Source organism: Callospermophilus lateralis, chromosome 4, assembly GCF_048772815.1.
Source record: "Callospermophilus lateralis isolate mCalLat2 chromosome 4, mCalLat2.hap1, whole genome shotgun sequence".
Lineage (NCBI taxonomy): Eukaryota > Metazoa > Chordata > Mammalia > Rodentia > Sciuridae > Callospermophilus > Callospermophilus lateralis.
This window is the reverse complement of record NC_135308.1, coordinates 127,306,550-127,323,588: the sequence shown is the minus strand read 5'-3', so window position 1 is coordinate 127,323,588 and position 17,039 is coordinate 127,306,550.

Sequence of the window (17,039 nt, the reverse complement as noted above, 5' to 3'; positions counted from 1 at the left end):
GAAAGAAAATGGATGCCAGGCAAGAATACTATACCCAGCAAAATTAAGCTTCAAAATTGATGATGAAATAAAAACCTTCCATAGTAAACAAAAGTTAAAAGAATTCACAAATATAAAGACTGCACTACAAAATATACTAAATACAATATTTTATGAGAAGAAATGAAAAATAAAATGAAAAATAAAAATAAAATAAAAGGAACTACTTTAGTGTAGTTCCTCCAGCAAAGGGAAGAACTACACAAAAGGATCAATGGATAAACTAATTCAAATTAAAGAGCAAAAAAAAAATCAAAATAACAAGAAATAAAAATCACATCTCAATAATAACATTGAATGTAAATGGCCTAAACTCATCAATCAAAAGACAGACTGATAAATTGGATTAAAAAACAAGACCCAACAATATGCTCTCTCCAAGAGACTCACTTCATAGGCAAAGATATCCACAAACTGAAGGTAAAAGGATGGGGGAAAAGTATATCATTCACATCGATCTTGTAAACAAGCAGGGGTTCCCATCCTCATAACAGATAAAGTGGACTTCAAGCCAAAGTTAATCAGAAGGCCCAAAGAAGGACATTTCATACTGCTTAAGGGAATTGTATGTCAACAAGACCTAATAATCATAAACATTTATGCCCCACACAATGGAGCATCTATGTACATCAAACAAACCCTTCTCAATTTCAAGAACCAAACAGACCACAACACAATAATACTAGGTGACTTTAACATAACTCTCTCACTACTGAATAGATCCTCCAAACAAAAACTAAACAAAGAAGCTATAGAACTAAAAAATATATAAAACTAAAAAATATAACTAATAATTTAGATTTAACAAAGATATATAGAGCATTTCATCCATCAATGACTGAATACACTTTGTTCTCAGCAGCACATGGATACTTCTCTACAATAGACCATATCTTAGGCCACAAAGCAACTCTTAACAAATTAAAAAAAATAGAGATAAGATTGGAATGAAATTAGAAATCAATGATCGAATAAAAAATAGAAACTACTATAACACCTGGAGACTAAATATGTTGGGAGCGCTGCCCAAGATAAACATGCCTTTAAGTCCTGATGCCCTGGGATACTGAACAATTATTGCCTTCCGCAGTAACTTGGGCATTACCCCAGCCCAGATAACAAAGTGTGGTTCCAGGTGTGGGCATCACCCTGGGGTTAAGTTACACTCACCTCTTCCTTTGGAACCCTACCCCTTTGCCCCTTTGGGATACAATGTTCCATGGAACCTTCCCTGTGTGTCCCCTACATAAGAATAAAGAATTCCAGTGGCTAACACTATTTCCACGAACCCTTAAGATCAGAGAGCTTTCAAGGATTTTGAAAAGGTACTATTGTGTGTTTGTGTGCTTTATTTGTCATTTTCTTAAGTTATTGGAATAGTCATATTTTGTGAACCCAGCATTAGGTCACCAGCTAGAATAGACGGCGATATAAATAATATGCTATTAAGTGACAAATGGATAGCAGAAGAAATAAGGGATTAAATTTAAAAAATACTTAGAGGTAAATGAGAATAGCAATACAACATATCAAAATCTCTGGAACACTGCAAAGGCAGTTCTAAGAGGAAAGTTCATTGCATTGAACTCATTCACTAGAAGAACAGAAAGCCAATGAATCAATGACCTAACATTACATCTCAAAGCCCTAGAAAAATCAACATCAAAAGCAATAGAAGCCAGGAAATAATTAAAATTAGAGCTGACGTCAATGAAATTGAAACAAAAGAAACAATCCAAAAAAAACTGAGAAAACAAGAAGTTGGTTCTTTAAAGAAAATTAATGAAATTGATAAACCCTTAGCCAACCTAACAAAGAGAAAGAGAGAGAAAACTCAAATTGGTAACATTTATGATGAAAAAGAAACTATTGTGATGAACACTACTGATATACAGAAGATCATCAGAACCCATTTTGAAAACTTATAATCCAATAAAATAGAAAATAATGAAGACATTGACAAATTTCTAGAGACATATGACCTACCCAAACCGAATCAAGAGGACATACATGATTTAAGCAAATACATTTCAAAAGTGAAATTGAAGATTCCATCAAAAGTCTACCAAGGAGGCTGGGGTTGTGGCTCAGTGGTAGAGCTCTCATCTTGCCTGTGTAAGGCGCTGGGTTTGATCCTCAGCACCACATAAAGATAAATAAATAAAATAAAGGTATGTGTCCATCTACAACTAGAAAAAACATTCTTAAAAAAAAAAAAAAAAAAAGTCTTCCAAGGAACAAAAGCCCAGGACCTGAAGGATTCTCAGCTGACTTCTACCAGACCTTCAAAGAAGAATTAACACCAAAACTCCTCAAATTATTCCATGAAATACAAAAGGAGGGAACCCTTCCAAACTCATTCTATGAAGCTAGTATCACCCTGATACCAAAACCAGACAAAGGAAAGAAAACTTCAGACCAATAGTCCTGATGAACATAGATGCAAAAATCCTTATATAAAATACTGGTGAATCACATACACAAACATAGAAAAATATAGTGTACCACAATCAAGTGGGGGTTCATCCCAGGGATGAAAGGTTGGTTCAATATACTGAAATCAATAAATGTGATTCATCACATCAATAGACTTACAATCATATAATCAGCTCAATAGATGCATAAAAAGCATCTGACAAAATACAGCATCCATTCATGTTCAAAACACTAGAAAAACTATGGATAATAGGAACATACCTCAACATTGTAAAAGCCATGTATGCTAAGCCCAAGGCCAACATCATTCCAGAAAAATTGAAAGCATTTCCTCTAAACACTGGAACCAGACAGGGATGCCCTCTTTCACTACATCTATTCAACATAGTCCTGGAAATTCTAACCAGAGCAATTAGACAGATGAAAGAAATTAAAGGGATACAAACAGGAAAAGAATTCAAACTATCCCTATTTGCTGACGACATGCATCTTTATTTAGAAGACCCCAAAAATTCCACCAGAAATTTCTAGAACTCATAAATTCATTCAGCAAAGTAGCAAGATATAAAATTAACACCCATAACTCAATTGTGTTCCTATATACATCAGTGATGAGTCAACTGAATGAGAAATGAGGAAAACTATACCAATCACAATAGCCTCAAAGAAAAAATAAAATATTTTGGAATCAATTTAACAAAAGAGGTGAAAGATCTCTACAATGAAAACTACAGACCACTAAAGAAAGTAATTGAAGAAGACCTTATAAGATGGAAAGACCTCCCATGTTCTTGGATAGAAATATTGTCAAATGGCCATACTACCAAAAGTGCTATACAGATTTCATGCAATTCCTATTAAGGTTCTGATTACATCTTCATAGAAATAGAAAAAGAAGTCATGACATTCATTTGGAAAAATAAAAGACCCAGACTAGCCAAAGCAATCTTAGCAAGAAAAGTGAAGCAATACCATATTCTAAATTATACTACAGAGACATAAAAACAAAAATGGCATGGTATTGGCACTGAAATAGACATGAAGACCAATGGTACAGAATAGAAAACACACAGAAAAACCCACATAAATATAGTTATCTCATACTAGACAAAGGCACTATAAACATACATCGGAGAAAAGATAGCTTCTTCAACAAATGGTGCTGGGAAAACAGGAAATCCATATGTAATAAAATGAAATTCGACTCCTCTCTCTCTCTCTCTCTCTCCTTGTACAAAACTCGACTCAAAGTGGATCAAGAGCCTAGACATTATACCAGAGACTCTGCCTTCTGGAAGAAAAAGCAGGCCCAAATCTCCATCATGCTGGCTTAGGAACCAAATTCCTCAACAAGGCTCCTAAAGTGCAAGAAATAAAATCAGGAAGCAACAAATGGGATCGTATCAAACGAAAAAGCTTCTTCATAGTAAAGGAAACAATCAAGAATGTGAAGAGAGAGCTTACAGAACGAGAGAAAATCTTTGCCACCTACACCTCAGATACAGCATTAATCTCCAGGATATACAAAGAACTCAAAAAACTTAACACACACAAAAAATAACCCAATCAATAAATGGGCTAAGAAACTGAACAGACACTTCCCAGAGGAAGACATACATTTGATCAAAAAAATATGAAACAATGTTCAACATCTCTAGCAATTAGACTGCAAATTAAAACTACACTAAGATTTCACCTCGCTCCAGTCAGAATGGAAATTATCAAGAAAACAAGTAACAATAAATATTGGTGAGGATGTGGGAAAACAATTACACTCATATATTGCTGATGGGATTAAAATTGGTGCAACCACTCTGGAAAGCAGTATGGAGATTCCTCAGAAAACTTGGAATGGAACCACCATTTGACCTAGTCATCTCACTCCTTGGCATACACCCAAAGGACTTAAAATCAGTATACTATAGTAACAAGTCCACATTAATATTCATAGCAGCTCAATTCATAGTAGCTAAACTATAGAACCAAACTAGATGCCCTTCAACAGATGAATGGATAAAGAAAATGTAATACATATATACACAGTGGAATATTACTCATCCGTAAAGAAGAATGAAATTATGGCATTTGCCAGTAAATGAATGGAACTGGAGACTGTCGTGCTAAGTGAAATATGCCAGTCCCAAAAAACCAAAACAAATTTTCTCTCTGATATGGGATGCTGACTCACAATAGGTAGAGGGCTGGGAGGGATGGAAATGGGAAAGACAGTAGAATGAATCAGATATAACTTTCCTAGTTCATATGTGAATACAAGACCAGTATAACTCCACATTATATACAACCACAAAAATGGGAAGTTTTACTCCATGTAAGTATGATATGTCAAATTACATTCTACTGCAATGTATAACTAAAAAGAACAAGTAATTTGAAAAAAAAACTGTGCTTCTGAACGCAGCTGTTGGTACTTTTCAGGAAGCAAGTGAAACCTGGTTGGTTATTTTTTTTGAAGATACTAACCTGTGTGCTATCCATGCCAAATACCTAACAATTATGCCAAAAGACATCCAGCTGGCATACCACATATGTGACAACTCAAGATCTGCCATGATGGGAAACATTTCATTTTTTTAAAAAAATCTCTCCTTCCTGTTAACAGCAGTTCTGAACATTTTAATATGTACAGTGGATTCTTTTCCCCCATGGGGTCAAAAGATACCAAAGTGTATGATTAAAAATGAAAAAACAGAGGACGGAAATCAGGTATTGACACTTTTTCCATTTTCACTTGTATGTGAATTTGTAATTTAAATGCAGACATTTAAAAACACTAATGCAAGTCAAAAATTTCAGGGAACAAGTTTCAGCAGTTTGACTTTACAACATTTATAAATACACCTGTTAAAATTCTTTGTAAAATACCAGCATTGGGATGGTTTTAAAACACTCCATTTAAAACATTTCCACTTCCTGTTTGATGAAAACTAAATGATGCTTGTGGATTTTTATTCTACACTAGATTCCCTCCATTCACTATAGTTTTCTGAGTTGTTTTACATGCAAGTACCTGTTTTTAAAGTTGTCTGTCTTCTGTGTTGTTCCTGTAGGTTTGTTATTAAAATTATTAAAGTATAAAATTAAAATATCTATTAATTTTTAAATTAAATTTAAAATTTTTAGTTAATTCTAAACTATAAAAATTAAAGCAGAGACTCACATTAAGAAATAGGAAACTGGGCTGGGGATGTGGCTCAAGCGGTAGCGCGCCTGCCTGGCGTGCATGCGGCCCGAGTTCGATCCTCAGCACCACATACAGACAAAGATGTTGTGTCCGCTAAATACTAAAAAATAAATATTAAAATTCTGTCTCTCCCTCCCTCTTTCTCACTCTCTCTCACTCTTTCTTTAAAAAAAAAAAAAAAAAGAAATAGGAAACTATACCTGTGAACACTTGCAAGACTGAACAAGCGAGCCTTGTAATATTAGAGCAAGTGACATGAAAGATTCAAAACACCAGGGATGCGACAGTGGTCCCCAAGGGCGATCACATCAAAATGCCATAGACTGGGTGGTTCAGACAGCAGAAACGTGGTGTCTTCTCACAGTTGTATATGCTAAAAGTCTAAGATCAAGGTGTCAGCATGATGGGTTCCAATGAGAGATCTCTGTCCTTGGTTTGCAAATGGTCACCTTCTGTGTCTTCACATGGTGTTCTCTCTGTGCAATTGCACTAATGGTAAGTCTTTCTTTCTCTGAAGGTCACCAGTCTTTTTGGATAAAAGCCTCACCCTTGTGACCTCACTTATTTTGAGACAGGGTCTCACTGAGTTGCCTAGGCTGGCCTTGAATTTATGATCCTCCTGCCTCAGCCTCCTGAGTCGCTGGAATTAACAGGTGTGCATCACTGTGCCTGGTTGGGATCTCACTTAATCTTTACTATTTCCGTAAGGTCCTGTCTCCAAATACAATTTCATTAGGGGCTAGGACTTCAGCATAAGAATATGGGGGAATATAATTTAGGTCATAAGAGATATTAAATGAATGATCCTCTAAATTGAACAAGGATTACAAGAAAGGCAGGTGTTCAGGAAAATCATTGGCTGGCTTATGAGCAGAAATGAAAGATAAAATGAATCTAAAAATCAAGGGGAATTTTCAAGATTGGAAAGCTGACAGATTGTAGACACAGAAATAGGAGATAAAACTATCTAAAATGTTTTGAGGGGTTGGGGTTATGGTTCAATGGTTAACATGATTGAGGAACTGAGTTCTACCCTCATCATCACATATATGTAAAATAAAGATATTGTGTCCATTTAAAAATAAAAAATAAATATTAAAAAAAAAGATGTAAAATTAGGACTGGGTTGTGTCTCAGCAATAGAGCTCTTGCCCTAGCACATGCGAGGCCCTGGGTTCTATCCTCAGCACCGTATAAAGAGTAAGTAAACAAAATAAAGGTATTGTTTAAATTAAAAAATAAATATTTTTTAAAAGATGTAAAATTTAAAACACTAAAAATAAAATGTTTTGAGCAAAAACACACATGAGGTTGTTTTGATTAAGCAGAGGTTCAATCCTATTGTCTCAAGGGGCTCCAAGTTGGCCACATTAAATTAAGAAGGAAGTACAGGGATAAGAAAGTATAAGAAAGAAATAGAGCAGACTTAAGAATTATTTCTAGGAAAGAACTTTGGATATGGTTGCCAGCATATAGGACTGACTAGGAATTAATGAAATAATGTTTCCAAAGAAATCATAAAAGTAGTGAGCTGGGCCTTAAAAATCCTATAACTGTAAAACATCCTCCCAGGACTGCAAATATGCAGCAGCAGGAAGCAGGCTGTGAAAACCACACAGTACTGAGGTCATAGTCATGGATGCTAATCTCAGATATTGCCTGGGAAGGATAGTGGACAAGAAAGAAAATCTCAGAAAAGAGAATCCAGGACCTGGGAGGACAAGGAACAAGGAACTTCCTCCCCTAAAGTCTAATGAGGAATGTCCTCCGCCTGGAGAGCCTGCCCCATTGGATTTTCTCATTACTACAGATCAGTTAGTGCTATGGATCTCCCAACCCTCCCCTTTCCAAATGAGAGTTTTTATTATAGTTATGTTCTTGGTCCATATTTCTTATATGAGGTGTAGAGGGGTAAAGAGGTAAGCAGACTTGTCTTTTAATTCAGAAATCCGTGGACCATTAGCCAGAGTTCCCAGACTTTGTCATAAGTGGGGCACTGGGTTGAACTTTGGGTCGTCTTCTTTAGGCAAGACACCACAGAGGTGTTCAATGGACAGAGGGCAGTCTGTGGCAGAAATGGCTAGCTGCGCCGAGTCTTTGCCCTCCATCCACAGTGTTAGTTTCTTGCGGCAGAGCAGAGCCTGTAACCATGATCACCATTCCCCTTGAATCCAGTGTGGCCGTGAGACTGGTTGTTCTCTCAGAGTGTGAGGAAAGTGATACTTGCTTTGTTCACTGTCTTTTTCCCCTGCCAGGAGCTGGAAACAGAGGACTTGAAGATCTACCTGGGGACATGCAGAAGAGCACCAAGACGGAAGGAGCCTGGGTCCTGGTCACCACATACAGGAAAGTCACCTGCCATCCAAGAAAATGTTCTCAGAGTACGACGTGAGTGAGAGATGAACTTCTGCTTTGTTAAGTCACTTAGTTTTCAAAGTTTCCTTGGTATAGAAATTCATATGCTCCTGAAAGAAATGAAGCAGAGAGCTATGTACGAGGTTCTGAGGAAGACAAGAGTTCACAGAAGACTAGCAGGGTGACCAAGGATTAGCAAGGAGCCAAGTGTGGCTAAAGTGAAGCAAACAAGGAGAATGGCCGAAGGTGATAAGATTAGAGAAGCAGAGGGAAGCCAGGGCTGGGGATATAGCTGAGTTGGTAGAGAGCTTGCCTCGCAGGCAAAAGGCCCTGGGTTCAAACCCCAGCATCAATCTATCAATCAATCAATAAATCAGACCTTGTAGGCCATTACATTAGCTTTTACCTTGAATGAGCTGGAGTGTCAGTGGAGTGTTTGGAGCAGAAGGAAGACACAAGCTGACATTTTAATTGGATGCCTTACAGCTGTTGTTTAGGACGAAGTCACAGAGGGACAACAAGAAGGAAGATCAGTTTTGAGACTATTAAAACAATCCAGGGAGAGATATGAAGCTGGTTTGGAATCAGATGGTTGCGGTGAAGGTGGTAAATAGGACTTGGATCCTGGACATACCTTTATGGTAGTGCCAAAGGCTTCTTGTCGAAAATCCAAGCACGAATGATATTTATGCTTCTGGCTGACTCAAGTCTGAGAGCTATCTATGCACTGTGAGCAGAAACTGGCTCCCAGTAGCTCGTAAAGTACTTGATATTCTCTATAGTAAAAAGGACTGCCAATACATAATAGTATTATTGTTTCACTGCAAGTATTAATAACTAATGTCTAAAAAGAACTAGCCAAAGGTTTTATGAATGCTTTCTGAGTGGCCCAGCCCATAAATAATTTGCATTGAGATTTAATGCTATTAATATGGATTCCTCTTCAGTGACAATGAGATTGCCTTTGATCCAATAGACAAGATTGTTTTGAGGTCTTTCAAACAGCCAACTGTGATGATTTCCAAACAAACAAATAAAAAAATTAGGCTACTTGTATTAGGAGTCTAACCCACCGGATGTGTATATAGAAAGACACTGATTTCAACTAATTGCCTCCTGTGATTGTAGAGGCTTGGCAAGTCCAAAATCTGCTGGGGGCATTTGGCAAACTGAAAACTTAGGAAACAGTTGCAGTTGGAGTCCACAGGTAGTCTGCTATAGAACCAGAGAGAAGTAATATTGAAGATGAAATTTGAAGGCTGTCTGATGGCAGAGTTCCCTCTTTCTTGGGAGAGGTCATCAATTGTTCTATTCTACCTTCAACTGATTATATGAGACCTACCCATATTATGAAAGGCAACCTGCTTTACTCAAATCCAATTTAAACAGAAATCTCATCCAAAGCAACTTCACAGCAACATTCTAAATAATGTTTGCTTAAATATCTTGGCACTCTGTCATAGAGAAGTTGATACATAAAATTAACCATCAGACACACCACAATTAGGAAAACTCCAAGATGCTTCTTTTATTGCCTTGTAATTCAGTAACACTTGCCTCTATTCAGCCTCACAGATTGTACATGGGTTTCCTTCATTTTACTGTCTAATTACATATTTAACTAAAGAATCATTATACAATGACGAGAGTCCAGTTATTTTCTTATGACTCTGCAAATTTTGTCTCTTCCTTCTATTTGTTTAATTTAAGCCTTATGGTTATAACATACATTATCCTATTCTGGTGAAAGTATCTGCTTTCTTGTCTGCATAATGTGTTCTCAGTTACGCCTCAGCTCAGTTTATAATATTTTACTCCTTTTAAAGTGCCACTAGAAATTGTTAATATAACCATATTATTTTTCAGCTAAGAATTTTGCTGGATTTATATTGACAATTCCTAAGGTGGAATCTTTTTGGAATTTTTAATTATTTTTTAAAAACCCCAAATCACAGAAAGTTTGGAGAAATGAGAAAAAAAAAAAACTACCCAAAAGGGTTTTTAGCATTATGTCATTGCAATTGCAAACACCAATAAAATATTTAATAACAACCAGGAAAGTAAAGAGAATAGTAAAATGGTATAACAGATTTCTAGAGCAAATTTCAGTAAGCTTAAGAAAATAGTAGAAGTGATCACATGGGAACACTATCAAACAATAAGAAATCCAGTCAAAATAGATATTGAAAATAAAAAGAAATCCTCCTTGCATCAAAAGGAATAGGCAGAATCTAACCTCATCCACTTAAAAGTGGTTGAATAATTGAAATTAAGAGGAATTAGTCACCTGAAGGATGTTAGACAAGTTTCCCTAAAGGGAAAGAATAACTCCAACAAAATATTAGAGACTAGAGAAGCTCTGACCTGATATGACTTTGCTGGGGGTAGGAGAAAGGGGGCTGGTGCCACCACCCATAGTATGTGGCAGGAGGCCTTGCAGGACCACCAGCAGCAGCCACACCAGTCCTGCAAGCCCAGTGATCTAGATCTGCTTTCACTCAATGGCAGCAGCAACTGGCACCCTTGGTGAAGGCAGGGTGACATCACAGAGCATCCCTGACCTTCTGAGTAGTGACAGCTTGGTGGCAAAAGGAAACCACACTGTATGGACACACCTGATATCTCACATCACCATGGGGGCAAAAAACACCCCACAGTGGCAGTGGGGGCCATAGATGTCAGGGAAGGTTGCAAAGACTTGTGAGGAGTATGTGTGACTGGAGACTAAGGGAATTCACTCAGAAGGAAAGGTGAGTCTTTGAATAAGCCTAGAAAATTCCTGACTTACAATAGCGCGACTTACATTTTAAGACTTTCCAATGATGCCAAAGCAATATGCATTCAGCAGGACCTGTGAGTTGAATTTTGAGTTTTGATCTTTTCCCAGGCTAGTGATACGCAGTCCAGTCCTGCCTTGCCAAGTTGGGCAACAGCAGGAAGCAGCAGCTCCCACTCAGCCATGTGATCAAGAGGCTAAACTACTGTTACTCTATGGTACACTATGTTGCCAGCATTTTCTGGACATAGTTATTCGATAAATTATATGAGTCAACACTTTATTATAAAATAGGCCTTGTGTTAGATGGTTTTGCCCAGCGATAGGCCAGTGTACAATTTCTAAGCATGTTGAAAGTAACTTAGACTTAAGCTATGAAACTTGACAGGTTAGGTGTATTAAGTGCATTTTTGACATGATATTTTCAACTTAGGAGGCTTTTATCAGGATGTAACCCCATTGTAAAATCAAGGAGCATCTTTAGTCTATATAATGTTTTCCAGAGAAAACAACTGTTTTATAATTCAAGGTTAATGCTATGATAACCCCCAAGTGTGGTCCAAGGAAAGACACATTAATATATTACACGGATGATGTTGGTTAAATGGTTACTCCTTCCAGGAATAGCTGGCTTCAGAGATTTCATGTAGACAATGCTTTTCATCTTTGTACATTTCATTCCCACCTGACTGGTGAAGCCCTGGACTAATGTATGTACATGTTATGGTTTAGATATAAGGTGCCCCATAAAAGTTCATGTTGAGACAATACTAGAACATTCAGAGGTGAAAAAACTGAGTTATGACAGCCTTAATCTAATTGATTCATTAATCTGCTGATAAGGATTAACTGAGTGGTAACTAAGCAGGTAGGGTGTGGCTGGAGGAGATGGGTCACTGGGAGCATGATTTTGAGGTATATATTTTGTCCCTAGTGAAAAACTAGCTCTGTTCCCTAATTGTTATGTCTTGAGCTACTTTCCTCTGCCATACTCTTCCACCATGATGTTCCCCCTCACCTTGGGCCCAGAACAATGGAGCCAGCTGTTTTGGACTGAGACCTCTGAAACCGTGAGCACCAAGTAAACTTTTCCTCCTCTAAAATTGTTCTTGTTAGGTCTTTTGATCACAGCAGCAAGAGTTGACTAAAACACTCCATTTGGGCTCAATATCCCATTTCTCTGGGTTTTTTTCCAAGGTAGAAAATGATAAAGTGGGCCTGGGTTAAAAAAACAAGAACAATGTTTATGATATTTGAACTTAAGTTCTGAATCTGTAAGCCACCAACCCCAAACTCCTTCCTCCACTATACAATGAGAATATTTTCATTTGGTCTTACAAAGTATTATAATAAATAAATGATTTTAAAATAGTGCTATTTGTTAGGTACAAAAAGTTACATTCAGAGCCATTTAATTCTAAGGTGAGAACAATGAAAGTCACAAAGGTTAGTCTTTGGCCTGATTTTTTTTTTTACATTCTCATCATTAAAATATATGTATACATCTAGGGATGTACATACTGTGATTTATTGAGTAGGGAATTATTCAGTTTCACCAAATATAGAAGTTAAAATGTGCTTTCAAATATTCTTTCACATTCACACTAATTAGAAGTCAGTCACAAAGAGTTTTAAGAAGATACTAATCATTCAATAAGTATTTAAAATAACAAGATAAGCAGGTTTTTCAGAGGTCCACCAGATTAGGCCTACCATCACAGAAAACTGAGGCCTAGGTAGGCAATATCTTTAGTTCCAGATCCCCCCCAAAATTCCTGGCCAACTTGGTGTAGAATTTATTCACTCTTCAAAGTGAATTCCTTTCCTTCTGGATAAGACTAGAGATTCAGGGGAAGCTTATCGTGCCCATTTTCTACAGAATGTCAGTTCCAGTGTCATAGAACAGTCTCATTTTTATTGTCCCGTGCACTGTAGTATCTCCAAATGGCCATGTTAAAGCCTGCAGCATAAGTGCTACAGCAGGTAAAGGACACCCCATTATGTACTCTCCATTCCCAAAACACCCAACTCAAAATTCACCTGACTTCTTGTTGTCCATGTTTATTTTGACACAGTTCCCTCCCCCATCCCTGCCTTCAGCATGAACACACAAACACACATACACACATACTAAACTACATGCTCTACCTTCTCATTTGATGAGAATGAAAATCACATAACTATTAAGAAAACTAGCACTTGCTCCTTAGTGCTAAGGATTACCAGGGATCTGCAGCAGATAAAGAATGAATTCCCTCTGACACCTATGGGACATATAATCACCACTGAGGGCCCTCTCTTTGAATAGCTAACATCTGGATATCATTTAAGAATGGGAGTTAAAACTATAGTATTATCTTCCTTTTATTGTTGCTAAGGTCATGAGCAGGAGCCAACTGGACTTGTTCTCTTCACATTGCTTGTGGTCAGACAAAATTAAATGTTCTGCCTTCTCTAACTTTCTAGCAGTTAAAGAAGCAAATTCATCACATTCTCAAATCCAGGAAGGGCTGAAGACAAAGCCCATTTTAAACAGCGACCTTCAATTTAAGAAGATATGCTAGGGCTGGGTGTGTGGCTCAGCGAGGTAGAGCGCTCGCCTAGCACATGGGAAGCCCTGGGTTCGATCCTTAGCACAACATAAAAATAAATAAATAAAATAAAGGTATTGTGTTCAACTACAACTAAAAAATAAATATTAAAAGAAGAAGATATGTTACACAGATCCACTCAGCAAGGCTTGAGAAGCCACATGTAGGGGCAATCTTAGCCTAATTTTTAGTCAACATAGCCATTAGCTGAATAATTGAGAGATTGACAGATTACCTATGAAATCTGAGACTCAAAATCATCAATTTAATAAATGTATTGAAATAATGTCTCTGAATTTGTCCATCAACCAGTTTTCCAGTTTTCCTCCAAATCAGTGAAACTTCAGGTGCCTGAAGATACATACTAACTGCGTTCTTGATTTGATTAGATGTTTGAATTGAAATAGAAAAGGTACTTTTATTCTGAAAATGCCAGGAAAAGGTAACATAAAACTGCCTAACTTCAAAGAAACAAACACAGTAATATGAAATATCTGAGAAATGAATGGACTTTAATAATGTGAAGGGATGAATGGTAGCCCACCAAAAAGCATATCCACATCATGTACTCCAGAACCCATGATTATTTTCCTTATTTTACAAAAGGATTTTTGCAGATATAATTAAATTAATGTGTTAGCTTTTCATCACTGTGACCAAAATACCTGACACAAACAACAGAGGAATAAAGATTTAGTTTGGCTCATGGTTTCAGAGATTTCAATTTATGGTCAGCAAATTCCTTTGCTCTGGCCTAAGGTAAGGTAGAATATCATGGTACGCAGCATGGTGGAGAAAAGTTACTTAGTTCATGGCAGCCAGAAAGCAGAGAAAAAGTGTGAGGAAAGAGCCAGGGACAAGATATAGACTCCAAGGGCATACCTGGTTATACCCCCCATTTACTTCCTCCTACCATGCCCCACCTGCTTATAGTTTCCACCAGTTCCCAGTAGTCCATTCAGCTTTTAATGGAGTAATCTGCTGATGAGGTCAGAGTCCTCATGACCCAAATACTTTCCAAAAGCTCTACCTCTGAATATTCCTAAATTGAGGACCAGCCTTCAGCACATGAGAGTTTGGGGGATACTTCATATCCAAACTATAACAATTAGGAATCGTGAGATGAGAACATCCTGGAATACCCAATGACAAGTGTCTTTATGTGAGACCAAGGGTAGATTTAATGAACAAAAGAGGAGGCAATGTAACTATGGAGGCAGATTGGAGCAGGCAGCTACAAGTCAATGACTGGTAACAGCCACCAGAAAGTGGAAGAGAATCTAGATTTTCCTCTGGATCCAGAGGAAGTGAGGTCCTGACAACACCTTGATTTCTTTCAGACCTCTGGCCTCCAAAAATGAAAGAATAAATTTCTATTCTTTTTAGCCAACCAGTTTGTGGTCATTTATTAGAATATCATGGCACACAACAGGAAATTCATAGTTAGGAAGGAAAGGTTTCTTCATCTAAATTCTCTACTTCATAAGGATGTAACTGAATAAATTGCAATTTACTTTTTACTCTTCTCTATGCTTCCTATAAGAAATATTTCAGTTCAAAATGTTATTTCTATTATAAAAAGTATCTTTATGTTTCATGTTTTGCATGCTTTTATGTTTTTTTTTTTTTTTTAACATATGGCCTGGTGGTGATTTTTACTAGCAATCTAAATAGCATAAAAAGTAAAGGACTTGACTAGTGTTGTGAATTCTGCTGTGGGTCCCTCACATACATTTGAGGACAGAGGGATGAAGAGTGGAGCCCTGAAGGGATAATGAAAATGCTGGCCTTGTAACGAAGTATATAGTTTGTAGGGGAATGTCCATAGTCAGGCTTTAAAAAAAAACAAAACAAAAACACTTCAAAATCTAGCTGAAGAATTCCCTATAGAATATCTAACCAGTACTCTTGGAAACTGTGGAAGTCATCAAAAATGAAGAAACTGACAGCCAAGAAACCTAAGGAGACATGAAAACTAAAAGTAATGTTGTATCCAGGAACAGGAAAAAAAAAAGTCCTTAGGTAAAAATTAAGGAAATATGACTAAAATAGTGACTTTTAAGAATAATAAACCAATTGGCTGGTATATTATTGGTTCATTAATTTTAACAAATGTCTTATAGTGTTAACAGTGATTGAAACTGGGCGCTGCATCTGTGGGAACTCTACGAAATAATTTTTTCAATAAAACTGTTCTGAACAAAGAGATCTCTAGGGGTAGGGGGAGACTGTTTCTACTAACATTCTTATTTTAGTATTGAATCTTAACATTCAAAGGAGGAAGTGAAACATTTAATACAAATTAGCAATGTTGAGGAAATTTCCTGCACTCTTCAGAAAAGGCGACACCAAGAAACATCACTAGACTTGGGGCGGGGTGGCGGGGTGGCGGGGGGGGGGGGGGGGGTGTTAAGAAACATTTGGTTGGGCTTCCAGGCCAGTTTCCAGGGCTAACCGGCGTGCCATCTGCTCGAACCCTACAGTGGTAACCATGGTTCACGTGTCACTCCAGCCTTTGGGTGTCAGGAAGTTTGCCCCAGCAAGTCTGGACAACTTCGCGACCTCGCAGGTTGCTGGGGGAAGGGGCGGCGGCGGTAGCATCCAGGGTGTGTGTGTATCGTTTTTCCAAACTCCATCTGCTTTCCCCACCCCTGGTGCCGGGCGCCGCCAGCCGCGGGGACGTGAGCGGGTCTTTTATGCATAACAAAAGCGCCTTCCTCGTCCTCCTCCCGCCGCCCCGCGCCACCGCCCCCGCTGCTTCCCGCGGCCCCCGCGTCCACTGCCCGCATTGGCTCCCGGGACGAGGTTTCCAGGTACCCGGAAGGAGGGGGGTGAAGCGGCCACAATTGGGCGGGTGAGGGCGAAACGCGCGGCTTGGAGCGCCAAGACTGAGAGGGGCGGCCAGCCCGGGTCCTGCCGCCGCGCGATTGGCCGAGGTCGCCCCGCCAGCCGCCTCTGATTGGCGGATGCTCAAATTCGGTCTCAAGGCGCCAGTGGAGGTGTTTTAGCGGGGACCGCGGTACAGACTGGAGTCGCGCTCGCCGCGTAGGAACGCTGGCGCTGCCCGGACGCCGCGGGGTCCCCGCCAGCACCGGGCACTCGGAGCGGGGCTCTGCATGCCTCGCCTTGCCCTGCCGATGTCGCCGCCCGGGTGTTGATGTCTGCACCCTCGTCCCGCACTGGTGTGGGGCCACGCAGGTCCCTGTAGAGGCAGAAAGCCTCCTTCGCAAAGCGGGAGTAAGTACGCGTGCGGCCCCAGAGCTGGTGGGGAGGCGGGAATTGGGGAAAAGTGGACCCTCCCGCCCGGCTGCCAGGCTGCCACCTTTCTCCTTCCCAGGCTGGCGTAGGATTGAGGTGCTCTACCGCGGGACCCGGCGCGTGGGGCTCTGTCGCCTCCAGCTCTCTCCGTGAAATGGACTGGCCCTTCCCCATGATTTGGGGTTTATCTTTGGGGTCCGCTTGGAGGCCTGGGAAAGAGCTGCGGAGGTAGCTGAGTGGGTTTGTTCTAGCGATCAGGTTTCCTTCACCCTGATTCAAACCCCCTCAAAGCCTAATTCCTCCCAGTTCTTTGCGCCAAAATTAACTGACCTGCAGAGACCCTATACTTTCTGACAGATTTACCCAACACCCTTCAGACTTG